Here is an 18,027-nt window from a genome sequence, read left to right on the forward strand (position 1 = left end):
AATCGGAACATATATATTTATCCAATAAGTTCGCTGTCTTACATGAGCTCACTTCATGGTGTTCCAAAATAATTATAATAGTAATGTCAAAAATCAATAATCACAGATCACCATAACAAATATAATTATGAAAATGTTTGAATACATTGTGAGAATTACCAAAATGTGACACAGATACATGAAGAGAGCAAGTGTTGTTGGAAAAAATGGTGTGAACCTGCTCAGTGCAGGACTGCAGCAAAACACTCGTTTATAAAATTCACAACATCTGCAAAATGAGAGAAAATGAGGTATGCCTGTAATCTCATTCATACTTCTCATACAATGCATCCTGGGAGTTTTGTTTATTTGTTTGTTTGTTTAAAACATAGATAACTACGTTTATAAAGCGAGAAAATTAGGGTTTATTTTAGCTGTCACTAGGTTTGTCACTCAGTCAGCAGTATTTATTAACCTCCCATTGTGTATCAGGTGCTTTTCTGGTCTCTGAGGGCATATTGGGGGAGTAGAGAGAGAATAACTGAAATGTTTTCAGTTAGTGATACCTGTACTCATTGTATGAATATATAGATGTAGATATATACACATGTATACACACACACACACACACACACACAAATGAAGTATAGTGAACTTACACACAGTTTTGAAACATCTTGGAATATTCTACATGGTAACAAGACCCCAAGGATCTACTTCAGTTCTTCCACAACTGATGTCACATGGGACAAGTAAACTAACATTAGCTTTCTCATCTATAGAACAAGAGATTTGAACTATTTCCTTTTAGCTCTAAGATCTATATACAGAAAGATGTCTAAAGTCCTTTCCTGATTTTTTTAAAGATTTTATTTATTTATTTAATAGACAGAGAGAGATCACAAGTAGGCAGAGAGGCAGGGAGAGAGGGGGAGGCAGGCTTTGCGCTGAGCAGAGAACCTGATGCAGGGCTTGATCCCGGACCCTGAGATTATGACCTGTCCTTTCCTGATTTTTTAAAATCACTCATTACATATATTATTTCTTCCACTAATTCTGTGTGTGCATTATTAATCAATTATAGGTCTATAGGTAAAAACAGTTTGGATTCTGAATTATCTCAGAAAAAAAATATTCATTCATTCACTCATTCAACATTCATTGATCACCCTCTGCATACAAATAACTGTGCTAAGTTCTAGGTATAAAGTGGTGAACAAAAGAATCTTGGTCCCTACAAACAAAATAATAAGCAAACAAAAAAACCTATCTTGGTCCCTGACCTCATGGAATTTACTAGGAAAAGTTTCTCAATTTTCGGGGAAAATAAAGAATTCAGTTCTTATCAGCTAAGTTAGAGATGTCTGAGATGCATCCCTGCAGAAAGTGCATATGTAGGGTAACCTAGGGAGACATCACCAGATTGATAATATTTAAATCCACGAAGCTAGATGTGGTCAAATTGAATGAGCATATATAGTGAGAAGAAAAGAAATCATAGGTCTAAATTTTTAGGAAAGTTCTAAGATTTAAGTCTTAAAGATTGGGCATAAGAAGAGTTGCTAACAAAGCAGACTAAAAAGAGATGGGAAAGACATAATGAAAACCAGAGTGTAGCATTCCAAGTAGAGGAAATGGTCAACTCTATCAAATACATACTAAATGAAAGAAGAGCTCATTGAATTTGGGAAAACTAAAATCATTGGTGCCCTTGGCAAATGCAGATTTGGCGGGCTGGTCAAAGCGGGATTGGGATGTGTTGAGAAGTAATGGTGGGTAAACACTTTGAGACTATGAGTGGACAATATCGTACAGAAAAGCTGTGGTAGTTGGAAGGAAACACAAGTTCGGCAGATTGAGCAATGTAATCCAGAGGAGAATGGAAAGATTGGTGTCCGACACGCTTAAGAGACTGAAAGTAGTGGAAGTATATGATGGGTTTAGGATGGATAAGGAAAAGAGGCAGAGTGGTAGAAAGTGTAAGGGCCCGAGTATGGGATTGGCTCAAATCCAACATCTTCCATTTACTAGCTTGCTCAAGTTATGCTATTTCTGGACTTCCAATTTCTTCATCTCTAAAACAGAGGAAAAATATTACCTATGTCATAGATTTGTTTTGTGAATTTTAAGTGAGTTAACATGTATAAAAACACTTAAAAATATCTGGCATAGACCAAGTGCTGAATAGGTCATAGTTACTACTGTCTTTGATGACCTCTACATTCTTCATGATATGGGACAAATGTAAAAACATTGTTAACCTCTCTAAACTCAGAGTCGTGCAAATAAGCAATGAGAAAACTTTTTTTTTTCTGTTAACTTGCTAAAGATTAAAAAGGTGTCATATGGGGCGCCTGGGTGGCTCTGTGGGTTAAAGCCTCTGCCTTCCGCTCAGGTCATGATCCCAGGGTCCTGGGATCAAGTCCCGCCTCTGGCTCTCTGCTCAGCAGGGAGCCTGCTTCCCTTCCTCTCTCTCTGCCTGCCTCTCTGCCTACTTGTGATCTCTGTCAATAAATAAATAAAATCTTAAAAAAAAAAAGGTGTCATATCCACTATTGGCAATGGCAAGTCAATCAAGCCTATCTCTCCATGTCTGGTGAAAGCAGAAGGTGTACATCCCCTCCAGGAGGCAATGTAGTCATATGAATCACAAGATTTTACTATGCCGGTAACACAGAGGTCCTCAGAGGAAGCGTGTGTGGTAAGGAGCAGGTGGGAAGTCCTGCCCAGGAAAGCTAGTTAGTTACATTTGACTCCATCCCCAGTTCCCTGATTGGTGAAACTCCGGAGTCCTCCCCCTGGATCCCGTTAATTCCTAGGTTTATGCACTGTGGTGTAATTGGCCTCAGGCTCCTGTGTTTGTATGCTGTCTTTGTTTCTCTTTTCCAACAATTCAGCTTCTTCACGACTCTCCAAAAGAAATCACTAAGAGGGAGGGGTCACGTCCTTAGAGCACCATCTTACATCTTATTTCTCTCTTATTCCCCACTGCTCATTACCTCAGGGGATTCAGAATTCTTCTCTGTTGTGCTGAGCATTTCAGCTCTTCTAAATTTCCAATTCCATAGTTGCATGCTAAACCCTTCAGCACATCCACGTGAGTATTCTAAGATCTCCTGTTATTGGAAGCATTATCAATGGTAAAATGTGACTACTACCTCAGCGACTCCTCTTCCAGAACTAAAGAAATAATCAAATACTTATTTCAGATTATAATCGCCAAAACATTGTAAACAATTTAAATACTCAACAAAAATTGTTAATAAATCATAATACATGTCATATAATGAAATGTTAAACAACTATTAAAATACCATTTTGAAAAGCATTTATATAGGGAAATTCTAGCAATAGATTTTTATTTTAAATACATTGAGGTACAAGGAATAAAACAAACAAAAAGAGGTAGCCTCTAATACCCCTTCCCATCAACACTTTAATAAAGAGTAATGCATGTATAAGGTTATAAAATTTAAGCAATGCAGAAAGTTACAAAATGGAAAGTGAAAAGCCTCATTTCCCTCCTTCCTCTCCCCTACTACCCTCTCCAAATGAACAATTGCTTATACACTTCCTAATTTTAAAAAGCATAAATCTGCATAAATTCACATCTATCTTTATTTTAATTTTATACAAAAAGAGAGTACAAAATTTACATTGTTTTATAACTTTGTATACTTATGATACATTTTAGAGATCTTTCAATAATCAGCATATATATGTATATATACACATTTTAAAGTATGACATAGATAGTATTCCACATTGTTCAATCATATCGATATATTCTAATTTATTTGACAAGTACCCTATTTTGGGAAACTCTGGGTACCATATTTTCTTCCAGAAGATTGTGCCAATTCACACTCCAATTTCTAGAGTTTTCCCACATTTTTATTGCATCCATACTGAGCAGCATTAAAATTTACAATATATATTTAAAAGGGGGGAAAAAACCCAATATAAAAATGTAAATAAAGTCATTCAACTTCCAGTTAATGAGCAACTACTATGTGAATTTAAAAATCAAGACACGGTACTACACTGTCTGTAACAGAGAGATTAGGAAGATTAGGGAGATATGGGTCTCAGGCTCTAGCTTCAATCTAATAATCCAGAGGGGAAGGGAAGATGTAAATAAGTGACAATAATATGAAAAGGGAAAAAAGGGAGAAATAATTGCCATCCTAAAACTAAAATGAAGAGTAGAACATGGAGGAAGAAATAATTTCTCTCCACTGGGTTTAGGAAAGACTTCACCCTAAGTGTGTCCTTTTTTTTTCTTTTTTTTAGATTTTATTTATTCATGTGAGAGATACAGAGAGGGAGGGAAAGCACAGAGGGAGGGGGAGAGAGAGAAGCAGACTCCCCACTGAGCAGGAAGCCCAACATGGGGCCCCATCCCAGGACCCTGAGATCATGACCTGAAACATAGGCAGACACTTAACCCACTGGGCTACCCAGGTGTCCCTATAGGTGCCTTTTTACTTGGGGTTTAAAACAATTGGTTGATGCCTTGCATGTACCAGGCACCAAGCTGATTTACTGTAAGTGCATTTTCTAATTTAATCTCCATAACAATCCAAGGGGGGATAAGATTTGCATCAGCATTGTATACATAAGGAAACGGAATCTGAGCGAGATTAATTGCTTAATGTCACACAGTTGTTGCTATATACCTTCCATGTACAGCTCATTTAATTCTCATAATGTTCTTCTGAGGTAAGCACTGTTATTACCCCTTCTACAGGTGATAAAAATAAGGCATGGAGGACTGAAGTTATTTGTTCAAGGTCACAGGACCGATAAGTGGCCCCGCAGCAACACACAGGGGCATGATCTGATTCAGAGCCCCTTTGTTGATTCCCTGTGGGAGGGGGTGGGCTGGGGAAAGGCATCTGAGGAGGAGAGCCCTGCATGAGCTTTTGTGTGGGGATGATCACCAGATTCTGGAAGCACAGGACCAGTAAGGGAGTTGTTCACTGCGGATTGAACTGGGCTGTTGTGCGTGGGAGCGGAGTGAGTGCGCAGGGATGAGACTCCTTGCAGAGGTAGAATAGAGCAGACCCAGTGACTAACTGGGTGCCTCAATCACAGCCCTCTCAGCCTTCACCTCTCTACACTAAAATCAGAGCTCTCGGAGGCGGCCTTAACATTCCTTTCCTCTGGGTTATTTTAGAGGCCTGTTTAGGGATGCTTCTGTTAGCATCACAATCATTCTTGTGAAGTGTGGGCTTGAGAAATGACGATGCTCATGAGCTCTGCAGTTGAAATAGTTCTCCTCTCTCCCTCAATCACACAACAGTCATGAGGTCAGGGGGATGGGTATCAAGCAAGTTCAGGACAAATAGCCTCCTACCCTCCAATAGCTTCTAACAGGAATGAAGAGGTATGTCCTACTGACATCATTTCCGGTTTTCCTAACACTTGTCCAGCAGCATTTGACAGATGGGATTATTCCCTCCCTGAAATCCTATGTGCAATACTACTTTTGCTGATTTTCCTCTGTGGAGAGCAAGATGGAGTCACTCATGTCAAACTGTGACTTGGGTCAAGCTGTGACATCAGCAGCCAAGGGCACTGCTGCTAAGACCGGATGTCTCTGAAAGCAGCCTGGGCTGATGACACCCAGAACAGATCACCAGCAGAACCAGAGGAGGATGGCAAGGGCCTGAGACTGATGAAACTCCTTCAGAAAGGGAGGATTTTTGCAGCAACTGTCACCATCTCCAGATGCGGACCCTTTTACATTTGACCACATCATTTTTTAAAATTTCTTTTCAGTGTTCCAGAATTCATTGTTTATGCACCATACCCAGTGCTCCATGTAATACGTGCCCTCCATAATACCCACCACCAGGCTCACCCAACCTCCAACCCCACTCCTCTCCAAAACCCTCAGTTTGTTTTTCAGAGTCCACAGTCTCTCATGGTTCGTCTCCCCTCCAATTTCCCCTGACTCACTTCTCCTCTCCATCTCCCCATGTCCTCCGTGTTATTCCTTATGTCCCACAAATAAGCAAAACCATATGATAATTGCATATGATAATTGACTCTTTCTCCTTGACTTATTTCACTCAGCATAATCTCTTCCAGTCCCATCCATGTTGATAAAAGTGGGTATCCATCCTTTCTGATGGAGGCATAATACTCCATTGTATATATGGACCACATATTCTTTATCCATTTGTCTGTTGAAGGGCACCTTGGTTCTTTCCACAGTTTGGCGACCATGGCCATTGCTGCTATGAACATTGGGGTACAGATGGCCCTTCTTTTCACTACATCTGTATCTTTGGGGTAAATACCCAGCAGTGCAATTGCAGGATCAAAGGGTAGCTCTATTTTTAATTTCTTGAGGAATCTCCACACTGTTTTCCAAAGTGGCTGCACCAACCTGCATTCCCACCAACAGTGTAAGGGGGTTCTCCTTTCTCCACATTCCAACACATGTTGCTTACTGTCTTGTTAATTTTGGCCATTCTAACTGGTATAAGGTGGTATCTCGATGCGGTTTTGACTTGAAACTCCCTGATGGCTAATGAACATTTTTTCACGTGTCTGTTAGCCATTTGTATGTCTTCTTTGAAGAAGTGCTTGTTCATGTCTTCTGCCCATTTTTTGATGTGGTTATCTGTTTTGTGTTTGTTGAGCTTGAGTTCTTTATAGATCTTGGCTATCAACCTTTTGTCTGCACTGTCATTTGTGAATATCTTCTCCCATTCTGTGGGTTGCCTCTTTGTTTTGTTGACTGTTTCCTTTGCTGTGCAGAAGCTTTTGATCTTGATGAAGTCCCAAAAGTTCATTTTCGCTTTTGTTTCCTTTGCCTTTGGAGACATATCTTGAAAGAAGTTGCTGTGGCTGATGTCAAAGAGGTTACTGCCTATGTTCTCCTCTAGGATTCTGATGGATTCCTGCCTCACATTGAGGTCTTTTATCCATTTTCAGTTTGTCGTTGTGTATGGTGTAAGAGAATGGTCAAGTTTCATTCTTCTACACATAGCTGTGCAATTTTTCCCAGCACTACTTATTGAAGAGACGTTTTTCCACTGTATATTTTGTTCTTGCTGTGTCAAAGATTATTTGGCTATAAGATTGAGGGTCCATATCTGGGTTCTCTACTCTGTTCCACTGGTCTATGTGTCTGTTTTTGCACCAGTATCATGCTGTCTTGGTGATCACAGCTTTGTAGTAAAGCTTGAAATCAGGCAATGTGATGCCTCCAGTTTTGTTTTTCTTTTTCAACATTTCCTTAGCAATTTGGGGTCTCTTCTGGTTCCATACAAATTTTAGGATTGTTTGTTCCAGCTCTTTGAAAGATGCTGGTGGAATTTTGATCGGAATGGATTAAAAGTGTAGATTGCTTTAGGCAGTGTAGACATTTTAACAACGTTTATTCTTCTGATACATGAGCATGGAATGGTCTTCCATTTTTTTGTGTCTTCTTCAATTTCTTTCATGAGTGTTCTGTAGTTCCTCAAGTACAGATCCTTTACCTCTTTGGTTAGGTTTATTCCCAAGTATCTTATGCTTCTTGGTGCTATAATAAATGGAATTGATTCTCTAATTACCCTTTCTGTATTTTCATTGTTAGTGTATAAGAGAGTAACTGATTTCTGTACATTGACTTTGCATCCTGCCACATTACTGAATTGCTGTATGAGTTCTAGTAGTTTGCAGGTAGAGTCTTTTGGGTTTTCCATATAAAGTACCATGTCATCTGTGAACAGAGAGAGTTTGACTTCTTCATTGCCAATTTGAATACCTTTTATTTCTTTTTGTTGTCTGATTGGTGTTGCTAGGACTTCTACTACTATGTTGAATAAGAGTGGTGAGAGTGGGCATCCTTGTCATGTTCCTGATCTCAAAGGGAAGGCTGTCAGCTTTTCCCCACTGAGGATGATATTCGCTGTGGGTTTTTCATAGATAGAATCAATAAAGAAACAAGAGCATTGAATGACACATTGGACCAGATCCTCATGGATATATACAGAACATTCCACCCTAAAACAATAGAATACTCATTATTTTTGAGTGTACATTTAACTTTTTCCAGAATAGACCACATACTGGGTCACAAATCAGGACTCAACTGATACCAAAAGATTGAGATTATTCCCTGCATATTCTCAGACCACAATGTTTTGAAACTGGAACTCAACCACAAGAAAAAGTTTGGAAGGAATTCAAATACCTGGAAGCTAAAGACCACCCTGCTTAAGAATGTTTGGATCAACTAGGAAATCAAAGAGGAGCTTAAACAATTCATGGAAACCAATGAGAATGAAGATACTTTAGTCCAAAACCTATGGGATACAGCAAAAGCAGCCTTAAGGGGGAAATACATAGCCATCCAAGCCTCCCTCAAAAAAATTGAAAAATCCAGAATACCCCAGCTATCTTTACACCTGGGAACTGAAGAATCGACAACAAATTAAGCCAACCACACACACAAGAAGGAAAATAATCAAGATTAGAGCAGAGATCAATGAGATAGAAACTAGCAATACAGTAGAACACATCAACAAAACTAGAAGCTGTTTTTTTTAAAAGACTCAATAAGATCAATAAACCATTGGCCAAACTAATCCAGAAGAAAAGAGAGAGGACCCAAATTAATAAAATTATGAATGAGAAGGGAGAGATCACGACTAACACCAAGGAAATAGAAACAATCATCGGAAATTATTATCAGCAGTTATATGCCAATAAGTTAAGCAACCTAGACAAAATGCATGCATTCCTGGAAACCTATAAACTTCCAAAACTGAATCAGGAAGAAATTGGCAAGCTGAATAGACCAGTATCTAGTAACGAGATTGAAGCAGTGATCCAAAACCCCCCAAAAAACAAGAGCCCAGGACCTGATGGATTCCCTGGGGAATTCTACCAAACTTTTTTTTTTTTAAAGATTTTATTTATTTATTTGACAGACAGAGATCACAAGTAGGCAGAGAGGCAGGCAGAGAGAGAGAGAGGAGGAAGCAGGCTCCCCGCAGAGCAGAGAGCCGGATGTGGGGCTCGATCCCAGGACACTGGGATCATGACCCGAGCCGAAGGCAGAGGCTTTAACCCACTGAGCCACCCAGGCACCCCTCTACCAAACTTTTAAAGAAAAAATAATCTCTATTCTCCTGAAGCTGTTTCAAAAAATTGAAGCAGAAGGAAAACTTCCATACTCTTTTTATGAAGCCAGCATTACCCTGATCCCCAAACCAGGCAAAGACCCTACTGAAAAGGAGAATTTCAGACCAATATCCCTGATGAATACAGATGCCAAGATTCTCAACAAGAATTTGTTTCTGTGGTGAAAAGATCCTAGCTAATAGGATCCAACAGTACATTGAAAAGATTATCTGGGGCACCTGCGTGCTCAGTGGGTTAAGGCCTCTGCCTTCAGCTCAGGTCACGATCCCAGCCCCGAATCCGGCTCTCTGCTCAGCGGGGAGCCTGCCTCCCCCTCTCTCTCTGCCTGCCTCTCTGCCTGCTTGTGATCTCTATCAAATAAATAAAATCTTTTAAAAATAAAAAATAAAAAGATTATTCACCATGACCAGGTGGGATTTATCGATGGGAGGCAGGAGTGGTTCAACATTCACAAATCAATCCATGTGATAGAACAAATCAATAAGAGAAGAGAGAAGAACCATATGGTCCTCTCAACTACTGCAGAAAAAGCATTTGACAAGATACAGCATCCGTTCCTGATTAAAACAATTCAAAGTATAGGGATAGAGGGAACATTCCTCAACTTCATTTGACCACATCAAAGAGGCAACTGCTACCGAGGGTTCTGCCCAATTGATCTCTGAACATCACAGAGACCCGCTGCTGCTTGAACAGACAAAGCAGCACCCGCCCACCCAAGCTCACCAAGACAAGACACAGGCCTTACCTCAACTGCGCACTCATGGACTGACTTCATGTTTGGTTCCTTGATGTCTTACCCCTTGTTGCATCTCGTTTGTTGTGTGACTTGGTATTATGCTTCTCTTGGTGGGATGTATATGAAGCCAAGTTAAATGCGTAGCAAAATGCCATGGAGTTTGGAATCCAGAATGTGCTTTACCTTCACCTTGCTTTACGACTGAACAAAGATGACCCTCTGGAAAGATGCAACCAGCATGTCCGCCTTTATAGCATGCTTGCAAGGTCCTCCTCCCTCCCTGACTTGCTTTTCCCCTCCCCTTGCACATTATCTGTTCCTCACCTCTCTCTTAAAGGACCATGTGCCTCTACGGTTTGTCCAGCAGCTTTCAGTTCTCGCCCTGTATGTTTCTGGTACAATCTCAACTGAATTCTCTCAGGATCTTTCAACTGTCAATTCACGGAAATAAGAGGACCTGAATCTCTTTACTTATTTCACTGTTTTCATTCAGGAGAAGATCATTAAGCTTGTAACATTCTTACAGCTTGGCTATGACTCATTTCTGAGAAGGTCACTGGGTCAATGTTACCTACCTCCTCTTCTCAGCATATCTGATGATTCGTTCGTTGACTATATTCATGTGGAGGCATCTGACTGCCTACTTTCAGCTACTATGCGTAAACACTTCATTTGGCCCCATCTAGTTATTAGTAATCTCTATCAGTAGTTTCCAAATTGCACAACACATTGGAAACACCTAAGGATCCTTAAAAAACTACTGACACCTTGCCTCCACTCCAGACTGGCTGATTTAATTGGTATAGGATGGGATTTAGACACTGGACTTTTTAAAAGCTTACCATATGATTCTAATATGCAACAAATTTGGGAACTATCACCTTCCTTGGTGGTTCTTACACTGAGTTACTCATTGGAAGCACTTAGGGAGTTTCTTTTAAAAAAAAAATGTGGATCTCTGGGTCCTACCTTAGGCCTCAGCCAGTGGGACTCAGGACCTTTACTTTGTCTAAGTCTCCAGGCGAATGGATGCTGAGACTAACTCCCTGCTGTGTATACAACTTGGAGTGGGCCTTTATGGCTGGATTACTACTGCGTTCATTCTAGTTTCTTGAATGGCACCGTAACATAATGGGCCCCTTATATCCTGAGAATGGTCTAGAGCTTCTGTTCTGATCCATGTTTTGTGCTCCAATCATCTATACAAGATCCCAAAGACATCTGGCTGTCATACCATGTACACTTCATTTTCAACTATGGCCAAAATTAAACTCATCAATCGTTTTTATTTTGCGTCACATTTCTCTTCTCTGCCTCATCCAAGTGAGCTGATCACCCTTATCTACACTGGTGTACAAGTCCCAGGTCTAGCCACCACCTCTGAATTCTCTTCTCTTAAGCCCACAGCTAGTAGTAGCCAAGTCTGCTGCCTAAATTCTATCCTGTTGGTTCTCTCTCCATTTTGTAGATTTCAGTCTAGTTCAGATCCATATTATCTTCCAACCAGAGTACTGCTAATAACCTAACTGATCTTTCTGCCACTGATGTCCAGATTGCTAATTTCCATTTTCTTCCAATTCTTTAGGGCTCCTTGAATGAACTTTAGAAAATGCAAATCTGGTTTTAACACCATGCTGCTTAAAACCTTTTAACGGCTCCACCTTAGCATTTTCACAGAATTCAAACTTTTCAGCTTGGAGAGCCCTTCATGGGCTTTGCCTCCAGCCCCAGTCCCTCAGGACAAAGTTTCCCTTTTGTGAGTCACCCGGGGCCCCTCTCCAGACCTGAACCACATTCCGTGGGGGAAGAACTCTAGATATCTAATATTTAACAAGCCTTAGGTGATTCTGCTGATCTCACAAGATTGAGAAACACAGCCCTCAGACACACCCATTCCACTTGTTTTTTTTTTTTTTTTAAAGCCAATTTGGGTGAACATTCCTGAATAAACTGTACTTACTGTGTCATTTGTCTTTGCCTTTCCAGCTGGCTCCCTTCTCCTTATCCCTCAAAACGTTCCCTCGTGGGGTGGAGTCTCCCGGCTTGTCAGGTGGGGCTCTTCCGTGCTCTTCTTCTGTATTTCTAGAACACCTTGTGCCCCTCCCCATTCCACCATTTCCCACCTTGTTGTTTTCTTATCTAGCTTCCCCACTAGAATTTGAAGTCCTTGATGGTAAATACTATGTCTTGGGTTTTGTTTTTTTTTTTCTTTTTATCCCAGATTCCAGCACAATGTTTTGCATAATAAATGTTTGTTGAATGCATTGTGAGAAAATGAAAACAGAGGAGTCCATTATTAAGTAAAAAGGGCTGTCAAAAGCCTAGCAGATTTAGCAATACAGACAACTACCAAAATTTGAATTTAAGGCTGGAGGTTCTATACTAACAATCTAAAATACAAGTAGATAGACACAGAATCATAGTGTAAGTACAGCGTCAGTTAAAAATTTTAATTGCAAGTAGTAGACACTGATATAGGCTGATTGGAGTAGAAAAGGAATTTATTGAGAGCTTATCGGGAAGCCCACAGAATTTCCAGGAAGACAAAAATGCCAGGCTTTGAAAACAGGCAGGAACAAAGGAAGGCTAAGTGGCTAGAATCACAGCAACGGCTGAACAATGGAGGCCGCCGCTCTCCCACCTGTCTCTACCAGCACAGGGCACGACGCTGCCATTGGCACAGCTTCTAATGACTGTTGCTGCGGCTGCTGCTTCTAAAATGAATTCTCTACTTTCCTCTTCTTTGCCTCCCTCATTCCATATTCAAATCTCAGAAGGGTTCTAGCGACCAGACAAGTTTAGTCTGGGTGTGTGGGAGAGAGGGGTGCAACAAAATCATGCTTCTGGACTTCTTAGAACCCATGTGTATGTGCAGCAGAGGTTCAAATCTTGGAGAATTCTTCAGATAAAGGCAGGAGTTCAGATACCAGATAGACCGTTTAAAAAAGAAAAAGCGCCCTGGGTGGCTCAGTGGGTTAAGGCGCTGCCTTCGGCTCAGGTCATGATCTCAGGGTCCTGGGATTGAGGCCCACATCGGGCTCTCTGCTCAGCAGGGAGCCTGCTTCCCTCTCTCTCTCTCTCTCTCTCTCTCTCTCTCTCTCTCTCTGCCTGCCTCTTCGTCTGCTTGTGATCTCTCTCTGTCGAATAAATAAATAAAAATCTTTAAAAAAAAAAAAAGAAAAAACAACCTTGTTTCTAATTTTATACAATTATAAAATGTTAAAATTAATTAAAATCCTAGGGCTCTGTTAGATTAATTTCTGAGTAAAATAACAACATGCACTACATACTGTGTGTGACGTCAGACTCAAGTCTTCAGGTGGCAAAAACTGCAGCACAGACTTCTAGGACTCCTGGAGACTGAGTAGGAATCCAAAGGAAAAAGGGAGGTTCCACATCCTGGGGATAGAGACGACAAGGATGGGCTCAAGGGTGTGTGTCAAGAGTTTTTAAGAGTAACTGGAGATAGAATTGAAGCCAAAGAGTGTGAAAGCAAGCATAGGTTGAAGATGAATGCCTCAGACATGAGGGGAGTAGTCAAGGTTATTTAGTTCATTTAAAATGTTGCCTCTTTGTTTTTATTTAAAGAAACATCTTCTTTGTAGAAAGAGTAATATAATTTTTAGAATGTAAGCAATATTGAAAAATGCAAACAAGAAAATTTAACTAATCATCTCAAATCCTGCTGCTGAGAAATAACCCTTAACACCAGGGGCACATCATTCTAACCATTTTTCTACACATGCTTATAGAAAGACACAACTGGACTGCTACTTTACACTGCTCCAGGGGTGACCATTCATGTAGAAAGGTAGAATGGCCAAGATAGACAACAGGATGGATGGATGGATGGATGGACTTTTGTTACAGGATCTCATTTGAATAAAAGTAGCCGTTTTAATTAATAGGGGAAAAGTTAAGGAAATCGAGGACTTCAAATATAGTTCTTTACCACAAAATATGTAATTTCTTCTTTAAAACAAACCTAACATTAAAAAATAAGGGATGGAAATTGTTATTTTTTTGTTTCAACCAAGTGTTTGGCTTTAGACACCGTCAGCAGACTCACTGCGAGGAGAGATGAGAACGTCAGCACTCTTAACACTCCTTGTAACCAGCTCCTCTCAGTTTTGCCATGTCTGTGAGTTGTTTTACTTTTATACTGCCAAAACTTCCTGTGGTTATATTTGGTTGTTATTTTCCAGTACTCTCTGTGGAAATGGATTAATTGCTCAGCACATATTCTACCATCTCTTTATCCATTCCTCAGTTTTTTATTTTGATTTCTTTTTTATACAGTTCAATTTTTGTCACCAAATAAATATATTTTTCTTTACAAGAAAAGCTAAGGGTGTTATATTCCTGAGGTCTTTCTTATTTAAATATGTTTGTTTTTACTTATATGACACCATGCCTGGAAAAATGTTCTTTGGTCCTGCTTTCTTTTTCTTCAGAACTCTTTACATTTCTCCATGGTCTCTGGCATTGAATACTGCTGTGGATAGAAGTGTGATGACAGTTTCTTTCTTTCTTTCTTTCTTTCTTTCTTTCTTTCTTTCTTTCTTTCTTTCTTTCTTTTTCTCTCTTTCTTTCTTTCTTTTTTCTTTGTAGGCTATTTGTTTTCTTGACCTAGATATTATTAGACTATTCATTTTTATACTCTCAAATTCAACAAATAGACTGAGGTTTCCTAGAGCTGAGAATTCCTTATCTAATTATTCTTATTACAATTTAGGTACAGCTATTGCTCTCATGACTCTGGCAGGCCTAAGAAACAGTCTTGTAGCAACCTTGAAAAGTTAGGGATGTGAATGTGTCAAGAAGGATGCCAGATGCTGTCTCTGATTCTGATTTTGTTTCCAGGTACATTCCCTTTGGGTTTTGTTCCTTCTTATATTCAAGCGAATTCCTGTTGCTCTTCTTGGATAGCTTGAAGTGATTCTCTGCACTCAACAGTTTCTGGAAAGATGGTGATATAAAGAAGTAACAGGAGTAGAAATTATTATTACTATGGAAGAGAACGCTCTTGGTGGAGGGTTGTAGTGAGTTCTGCACATAACAATTGTGGTAGACCAGATGTATTGTCTAGAAAATGAGTTTTATGAGATTCTGCCCGGTCAATGGTCTGTGATTTGCCATAGATAGATAGATACGGATAGAAGGGTCTAAAACAGAGTTTTCTTTCTAGAAGGAGTGGATGAAGTGGTTGGTAGTCCATGAATAAAAAAATACTTCTGCATAGACTTCCCATGCAGTGTCATTTTGGTGAGAAAATCTACTTCCACCAAGATGATCTTTTGCCTTAGGAATGAAAAGGGAAGCAACCAGTGATAAAATACCTGGTGATATTATCCCAGAGGTGCTTCTGGATCAAAGGCATGGAAATAATTTTTCCAGACCCTCAGATCTACCTTCCTTATGTGCATGTGACATAGGAGTTCATGTATTGGCTATGAAAGAGTCACCAGAAATCCCAAAAGATCATTTCTAATGCACAAAATCTCTGGGTGTGCGTGTCATGCCCACACATATATCTAGTTGTTTTGGTTAAGGATTCTCTCACCTATCCCTGGACCACGCTGTGGAGGCTCTGGATCTCAAGCCAGTTCTGTGCATATGGGCATGGGTTGATTACCCTCAAACTGTCTTCCTTAACTCTGATTGGGGTTGAAAGATCACAAAAGGTTTGTACTGGAGACTTGTGATAAGCTGGTCTTGTGCTTTATAGAGCAGTGTGTCTGTGTGGTTGTCAGAGCTCCTGTCTCTTGCTACCAATACAGAGAGCAAAACAGAACTCCCCTCCTCAGAAGCAAGTTGAGTTCTCAAGGTTTCCTGAGCTACAAGTGAGGTGAGGTCCTATCTCAGGGTGCTGAACCTCTTTTATTTCGTGCCCTACTAGAGTGCCTTTAATTGTCAGTAGTTCCTTTTCCCTCACTGGGGAGTTAGCCTTGGCTGACATGAGCTTCCCTGAAGAAGAGAAACAGGTCAGCTGCTTTGGAATCCTCTTTATGCCCAAAGAGTATTCACAAAGATACTAGAAAGTGAATTTACGTCAGAGATGTCAAATTATAAGCCTATAGTATGAAATCAGCCCATAGGCACAATTTTTTTGATCAACATAGTGTTTGCCTGTATATAAAGACTGCATAAGGGGCACCTGGGTGGCTCAGTCAGTTAAGTGTCTGCCTTCGACTCAGGTCATGGTCACAGGGTCCTGGGATCAAGCCCCACATTGGGCTCCCTACTCACTGGGGAGTCTGCTTCACCCTCTGCCCGTCCCCCACTCATGTTTTCTCCCTTCCTCCCTCTCTCTCTCTATCTCTGTCAAATAAATAAACTCTTTTAAAATGTTCATCATCACTAGCCATCAGGGAGATTCAAATCAAAACCACATTGAGATACAACCTTACACCAGTTAGAATGGCCAAAATTAACAAGACAGTAAGCAACATGTGTTGGAATGTGGAGAAAGGGGAGCCCTCTTACACTGTTGGTGGGAATGCAAGGTGGTGCAGCCACTTTGGAAAACAGTGTGGAGATTCCTTAAGAAATTAAAAATAGAGCTACCCTATGATCCTGCAATTGCACTGCTGGGTATTTACCCCAAAGATACAGATGTAGTGATAAGAAGGGCAATCTACCCCAATGTTCATAGCAGCAATGGCCACAGTCACCAAATTGTGGAAAGAACCAAGATTCCCTCCAAAGGACGAATGGATAAGGAAGATGTGGTCCATATATACAATGGAGTATTATGCCTCCATCAGAAAGGATGAATACCCAACTTTTGTATCAACATGGATGGGACTGGAAGAGATTATGCTGAGTGAAATAAGTCAAGGAGAAAGTGTCAATTATCATACGGTTTTGCTTATTTGTGGAGCATAAGGGATAACATGGAGGACATGGGGAGATGGAGAGAAGTGAGTTGGGGGAGATTGGAGGGGAGACAAACCATGAGAGACTGTGGACTCTGAAAAACAATCTGAGGGTTTTGGAGGGGAGGGGGTTGGGAGGTTGGGTGAGCCTTGTGGTGGGTATTATGGAGGGCACATATTGCATGGAGCACTGGGTGTGGTGCATAAACAATGAATTCTGGAACACTGAAAAGAGATTTTAAAAATAAATAAAAATTAAAAAAAAATAAACTTTTTTCAAAAGACTACATAATTTTTAAGTTACTTATTTTTAAAAATCTGGAAATGTCCCATAAATGTTCAGCTTTCTGTCTTTTCTAATAGAGTAAGAGCTATGATGATCACACCAAGTGTACATTTCCAATGGCAACACCAGATCCAGAGCTGTGAAGGAGAGCTGAGAGGCAGATGTCCTCTTAACACGGGGCTGTGCTCTCCGGGTCACCAGGGTCCCCACCAGTTATTACCCTTCTGACATAGAGGGCCGGTGCCGGTTCCCATTTATTGTTAGGATGGAACTTTGTTTTTCTTGCGGTGAAGTCAAGAGGAAAATGACATATCTCTTAGGTTTTACCTCTACCATAAGTGAAGACATGCAAGATAAACTGAGAGGACAATAGATTTCTTTTTCTTGGCCTGCTTCTCTCATTGATATGACCTGATGGGAACCTCTGAGCATCTGAGTTTACAACTGTTGTCTTAGAAAGTCAAGGTGGATCAGGTAGACCAAGATCAGGATATACTTAAAAGTGATGATTCCTTATGGAAAAGCACAGTTCCTTTCATGTGGCCAGTATTTACTTTTGTCATGTAGATTTATTGCTTAGGAGTAGGGATGAGACTCCTGGGGAGAAAAAGTCAATGGTAATCAGGGACTATTGGATGTCTTTAATTGTTTGCAGTCACATCTAGCTTTCTGAGTTTCTTCCCTGAGTTTTATTATTATCAAATTATGATGTGATTTATTGCAAGTTCCCTGCTTACTCTCCATGTCTGATCTACTATATCAATTAGCAGTTTTTGTGTGAGTCTCACCAATGACTCTGGGCTAAGCATCTTTACAAGTCATGATTCTAAAGTCATCTGAGTTCTATACCAGCCAGCCACTTAGCAACTATGCAGCCATGCAGAATATTATCCTTGTATAAAAATGAGTTGTCACCTCACTTTCCTTGGTCCAGCTTTCAAGTTTCTTATGGTTTTTAAAATCACTTTTAAATTTATCTTGAAATGACTAATACATTC

General features: G+C 40.2%; 1 long non-coding RNA gene across 1 annotated transcript; it reads right to left on the minus strand.

Annotated features, from left to right (window-relative positions):
• Nucleotides 1-2,864: 2,864 nt before the first annotated feature.
• Nucleotides 2,865-10,004, minus strand: LOC125103066 (uncharacterized). The gene is made up of 2 exons (XR_007128276.1): nt 9,843-10,004; nt 2,865-3,159 (listed from the first exon to the last, which is right to left on the minus strand). It is a non-coding gene; the product is annotated as an uncharacterized LOC125103066 (long non-coding RNA).
• Nucleotides 10,005-18,027: the final 8,023 nt, after the last annotated feature.

Source organism: Lutra lutra, chromosome 6 (assembly GCF_902655055.1).
Source record: "Lutra lutra chromosome 6, mLutLut1.2, whole genome shotgun sequence".
Lineage (NCBI taxonomy): Eukaryota > Metazoa > Chordata > Mammalia > Carnivora > Mustelidae > Lutra > Lutra lutra.